Source organism: Haliotis rufescens, unplaced genomic scaffold, assembly GCF_023055435.1.
Source record: "Haliotis rufescens isolate VD_foot unplaced genomic scaffold, xgHalRufe1.0.p SCAF_1, whole genome shotgun sequence".
Classification (NCBI taxonomy): Eukaryota; Metazoa; Mollusca; class Gastropoda; order Lepetellida; family Haliotidae; genus Haliotis; species Haliotis rufescens.
In genome coordinates this window covers 41852268-41858468 of record NW_025963779.1, presented here as the reverse complement: position 1 = coordinate 41858468, position 6201 = coordinate 41852268, and the positions used below count along the sequence as shown (strand labels likewise).

The following is a 6201-nucleotide window of genomic DNA, read 5'->3' as shown; positions in this document are numbered from 1 at the left end:
ACGTAGTACAGTTTATAGTTAGAGCCATGGCTTTAGGAACAATTGGTGACAGTTGATGACAAGTTGGTGACGAGTTGGTGACAACCCTTACAAAAAAAAAAGACCAGAAAAGATGCATCCGAGACCACCTTAATCATTCCCCGCAAGGCACATTTTCACCTTCTCCGCAGGGTCTTAAGGACGTCTCTAGATATTCCTGGCAAATGTCTCCACACCATCTCGGCAAACTACTCCAACTTGCAGCTTGCTGAGAAGTATCCAAGACTTCCTTACAGTACCTACTGAAGTAGTCTCCGATACTTCCTCAGAATTAACCTTATATGGCTAATTAAATATGCTTTGAACCATCTCGGCAAACCCACTTAGGAAGTCCTTGATTATTCTCCACAAACTTGTGTGACATAATCAAAGATGTTTCTAATGCATCCCCACAACACTTGCAAGGAAGTCTCCGAAGCGTCTTCTCAGACCTATCAGGGGTAATTAAATATGCTTTGAACCATCCTGGGAAACCTTCTTAGGAAGTCCCCGAATAGTCTCCACAAATTATTATTAGGTAATCAAAGATGTTTCTGAAGCATCCCAGCAAAACTTGCAAGGAAGTCTCCGAAGCATCTTCGCTAACCTATCAGGGGTAATTAAATATGCTTTGAACCATCCCGGGAAACCTTCTGAGCAAGTCCCTGATAAGTCCCCACAAACTTGTGTTATGCAATCAAAGATGCTTCTGAAGCATCCCCGCAACACTTGCAAGGAAGTCTCTGAAGTGTCTTCACAAACCTGTCATGGGTAATTTAACATGCTTTGAACCATCACGGCAAAGTTCTAAGGAAGTCTCCATAACAAAGGTGTTTCAGAGACATTTTACCTTTCCATCATTTTCAGTAATACAAAAGATGTGCTTACATCATAATCTAGTCTTTCAACAGCATCCCAGAAGTATCTGGGAAACATCCTTGCCAAACCTGTACTGTCAAAAATGAGATAACGAAGTTGTATAGTATTCTCTTTATTTGGAGTAATAACAGCAATAACAAGTAGCCAGAGGTGGACATCATCAACAGAAGATATCATTATATGGTAGCCATCATATGAAAGTGGAAGTCATCATATGAAAGTGGAAGTCATCCTCGTCCTGGCAGGGGTCGTCATGGAAGCTGTCCTTCAAGAGGCTGAAATGGGATCAAATGTTATTGTATATCAGTGACATAATGAGTAAGTGAGTATGGTTTTACGGCGCTTTTGCGCAATGTTCCAGCAATATCACGGCGGGGGACACCAGAAATGGGCTTCACACATTGTACCCATGTCGGGAATCGAACCCAGGTCTTTGGCGTGACGAGCGAACGCTTTAACCACTAGGCTACCGGACAGCCCCAATCAGTGCCATAAACTAATTACTTTATGTCAGACGTCAAGGAGACGCATTAAAAACTATTACAAAAATTACTTTTTTGGGGCTACAAAATTACTGATGTTATGGTCAATGAAACAAACCATGGCTCATTCACTTGAAGGCATTCCTAAGCGTGCAGATCTTCTTGCTCACCACAAAGTTCCAGTTGTTTTTTCTTTGCCGGTTTCAGAACTGATGAAAAAAATTACATGTTACACTGGATGATAAATCAAAGCTTCATAATTCATGATACAGTAAAAATAAATTGCAAACAAGATAAGAGCATTAAAATTGTACTCAGGTGAAATGGTTCCAGTCCAAATGTATGATGACTTAAAAGTTACAAAACCTACCACTTGTACCAAAACTAGATTTTAAATGATGTCAATTAGTTAACATCTTGTGATTAGATATTCACTTAATATTGATATGTCCATGTAAGTTGACCAAAGCATTACACATTCAAATGTCATTGTGTTCTAGAAAAATGTAAAAAATGGTTTTGACATTTACAAGTACTCATATTTGCTCAAAAGTTAAACACAGGAAGGATATTCAGATTGTAACACCTATTGATTCCTTACTATGATTCTGATATTAAATTATAAAAATTAAACCTTTACCCTACAAGTCTGTGTGTGCACTTTGTAAGTACCAGTTAGTTTCATAACTTATTTAGTTACAGTTCCATTAACCTGAAATGAAATTTACCTGACACTTAACAAAGATACTGACCTTCGAGTACCACATCGGTGTCGGTAGCATCGTAAAAACACCAAGTTGCTGGCCACCAGGCAGCAACTGGCTTCTTCTCCTTGATCCCTTCTCATGAAACAGGCACATCAGCAGGAGTTCACGTCTTCCTATGAAGTATCGTTCCTTTTTTGTCTTTTAAAAATCACCACAAGGAAGGGGGCTGAAAAATCAAGTTGTATTCATTAATAACCTAAAACTAAAAGGCGGGTATTGCTGGTCACAAAACAAAGTTGACACTGGCAACTTTGCCAAAATTTCAACAACCTGGTGCCAGTCCAAAACGTAATTCAGGATCTATACCGCGATGGCGATGGAGCATGTCGACGGGGAAAACGATAAGTCCACAACATTTACTGGGAACATATATCTATTTCAAACAATCGTTACAATACATGAGTTTCCCTTACTTACGAGTTCTTAAAAAAATATCAACCAACATCCTCGTTATAAAACAGCAGGTTACAAAATGGCGGCGATTTCCGTACTAATTACCATACAACAATGGACATTTGTTTGTAAAAAAAACCTAAGTTTTAATTTCAAATACAACTTAAGACAAATAGAGTTTAACATAATACAAATATATAATTTGTTATCTATTAATTCAATAATTTTATAAACTTATAACTACAGTCTGCGATCATATTTCACATTTCAGTGACCAGATACATAATTTGTTTTGAAAAAATACTATTTATCTCAGTCCCACATCGGTGCTCTCCGTAAATTTTACGGAGAACCACGATGTGATCGAAACATGAAATCTGAAAGGCCTGCGCAATATTACAAAATTACATCTGCGCCTATTATTTTTCATAAATAGTCCCAAATTAGATGAGTAAAGGGTCTAATATTGAAGTTTCTAACTGACTTATTTCAGTTTGAGGTTCCAAATTTGAACATAAATTTACGATTTATAAATGGAGCTTGAAAAAAGATTTCTCTTTCAGCAAATGCTAAAACTAAGTTCAATATCTAAGTGAGAATTGGTTTGGATCGGGGGTCGTTTCGGTGGATTTATTTAGCATAATTGTTATGGAGACAATATAGAGGGCTATATTTTAAAAATATATTTATGTAACACAAACAGATCTAAAGTGTACCTACCGTTTGTTCAGGAAGATATGCGTTGTCATCCTTGCTGAACTCAGAGTCGGCGGAGATTCTATCTCGATGAAGGTTTGGTGACTCTCTTTTTCAGTTTTTGCTTCTCTTTCAAATTATTTTTTTTTATCGAAAGATTAAAATATTATTCACTAGATCTATTTCCCGCAATGTTATTGAAAATAGAATTCTCCGACACACACTTTGACAATGGGTCCACATCGAACAAGTCAAAGAGCAAAATAAAAACGTGTCAATCAAATCTTTAAATATATTTTACAAAGTAATAAATGAAATCAACAAAATTATTTATCTGTCTAAAAGTTGTCAAACTTAGATATAAGTTATCATTTCCATCTTTTCGTGCGATCGCGTGTGATGCGAGTCAAATGGCATCGCGGCTTTTAATAGTTTTATCGCCTCGATTTCTCCACAATGTTTAATGCCAAATATATGCAAGAAAAATCTTTGTCTCAGCTCGTAACCTGGCACGATACATCCACAAAGTTTCATATTTTTAATATAGATCGCGATTTCCTGCTTAAAACGTTCAGAACAACACGATTTAACAAAAACCTTCCGTCAAAGTCTGCTATACACAAGTACCGTTGCTGTAATTGGTTGTATTAGGTCACGTGCTCAATTTGACCAATCACGAATCTTATAGCAGATTTCGTCAAGAAAGCGTCACCAGAAACCAATAAAATAGCATGTTCTAGCAATGTAAATACTCAAGGCGAGTTGACTGTCGTGTAGACAAGTAGAGATTGCTGCAGAGCATCAATAGCTCCCCGTCATATAATGTTATGTGCAGAGGAAGGAAGTGTAAGCTATGGGAGGAGAGGATTTGTGTTAAGTACAAATTGGTTGTTATTAATGTACTTATCTTTGGAAAGCACAATAAAAGAAACAGTGTGTCAGCACAAAGAAAACCAAGGCAAGAAAACTGGGCCTGTCAGGCAAACCTTGATGTTTACCCACTATTAGTACCAATAAAAAAATCCTATATAGATAACACAACAAATGTCACTCTAAAGCATGCTTTTGCAGCAAATATCAATATTTCTGGTCAAAATGTTGGTTGGTCTAAATAAAGCAAACTCTTAAAATAGTAAACACAAAAAATGTAATGAATACACTCTAAATATACTTCAGTTCAAATGTAAAAATTCACGCAATCATTAATGGATTCCCATTTATCTAGCAGCAAGTTAGGAACATACAGTTTGGTCACGTTATCTATAAATATTGAGAATTATCTTACATATTGTAAAAACAAAGGCCATAGGTCACTTTTCTCAAAACTTCGTTTAAGTAATCACAAACTAAAAATTGAAAAAAATGTAGATATACAAAAACCCCAACCCCATTTGAACAACGTCTCTGTGAAACATGTGATGTCTCAGAAGATGAACAACAACTGTCTTACATAATACAACCAAGAAAGAGAATCACAAATAATCCCCAATCATGATAAAGAATTTGGTACACTCTGTTAAAAGGAGCAGATTCTTAATAAGTTTACCAACAGTTATCCAGAAACAACTTCCAAGATCCGTTAACATATCAACAATTACAAACAAATTCCTTGTACATGTATGTACAACATTACCATAGTTTTGCTCAATTCTCATATTGTTTCCATATCATTACAAAACCCCGTTTTAGAAATTAAATTCTACCTCTTTTGAATGTTGAATGTTCCTGTGTTTTTTAATTGTCGTTTATTGTGCATGTATTTTGTAGTTTGTGATTGTGCAATATTGCCACTGTTCTTCATGGAATGTTCCGCAATACATATCTCATCTAAAACATCTTTGTTGTATAATAGTTTCTTACAGTTGTTTACGGGGGCATGGTTGGCCCAGTCGCCGAAGGCGCTGCAATTCGCTATGCAGAGTTGTGTTCCTTGGGCACGCCAGAAACCTATGACAGTGTGTTTGAATCTCGGTTCGCCCCGATTTTGTTGTCAGCACAAAACCCTTGCTCGTTGGTTTCACCAAAGTGGTGAACGTCTAAGACCTGCATCACTTCAGACTTTCATCCCACTTCATGCTGACACGGAATACTATTCAAGACGGCGTTAAACCCAACTACCTCACTCACTCTTGTGTATGGTTCCGTTTGGTTAACTGGGTTTGTGTTGGTATTGCTTCCGGCTTAGATTGGAAACTTGTTTAGAAGAATGTTACTATGTTCAACCCAAACATCGTGAAGATATCATGCAACCGTATTATCTTTTTGGAAAATAATTGCAAACTGCAGACCAACCTGTTGATTTCCTATGTATCCAGAAGCAAAGAACATATACGGGTGTATGATCTCTGCTGGAAGTTAATTTTTTTTGTCAAAGCAATAAACCATGCAGAAACGTAAACCGCCGCGTGAAACGGTATGTACCATACATTACATACAGTGAAGTATTTAAAACAATGCTGTGCTCAACTATGCACAGCAAGCGCCATACATGTGATTATGAAGACAACTAATAAAAAAATTCTCATATCAAACCCGTTGTTTTACATGTGTTGTTTATTGAAGAAAGTCATACTTTATAGAAGCCTGTTATTTAATCGTGTTGAACAATATGTTGCAATAGCAGTGTGAAAATTGAGTGCGCGTGACAGGCTTGGCCTAAATTCCTTCCTGGAACGTTTCTCGATGGCTGCCTGAATAACATACGATACATTGCAAAGGTAGTGCGCAATTGAACTGTTCGGGTAAGGGAGATAATCACTCACTCTCAGTGATACAGCTTGAATAAGATACGATGTACAGCAATGCAAGGTCAGTGCGTGAATTTATCACTTCTATACTACGCCTATAGCTAAAGGAGATAATCGCTCAATGCGCAATAGTTTATTCTTACAAATTATAGACCGGTTAACTTTAGCGAAATGGGATCATTTTTAGCTCTTTTAAAAACAAAATGAACAAATTTCATG

General features: G+C 36.8%; 1 long non-coding RNA gene across 2 annotated transcripts; it reads right to left on the bottom strand.

Annotated features, from left to right (window-relative positions):
* Positions 1-996: 996 nt before the first annotated feature.
* Positions 997-2650, bottom strand: LOC124118016. 2 transcript variants are annotated; one of them, XR_006858421.1, is made up of 4 exons: positions 2564-2650; positions 2132-2312; positions 1498-1588; positions 997-1172 (listed from the first exon to the last, which is right to left on the bottom strand). It is a non-coding gene; the product is annotated as an uncharacterized LOC124118016 (long non-coding RNA). The 2 variants fall into 2 exon arrangements; XR_006858422.2 differs by having other exon boundaries at positions 2560-2575.
* Between the last annotated feature and the right edge of the window lie 3551 nt (positions 2651-6201).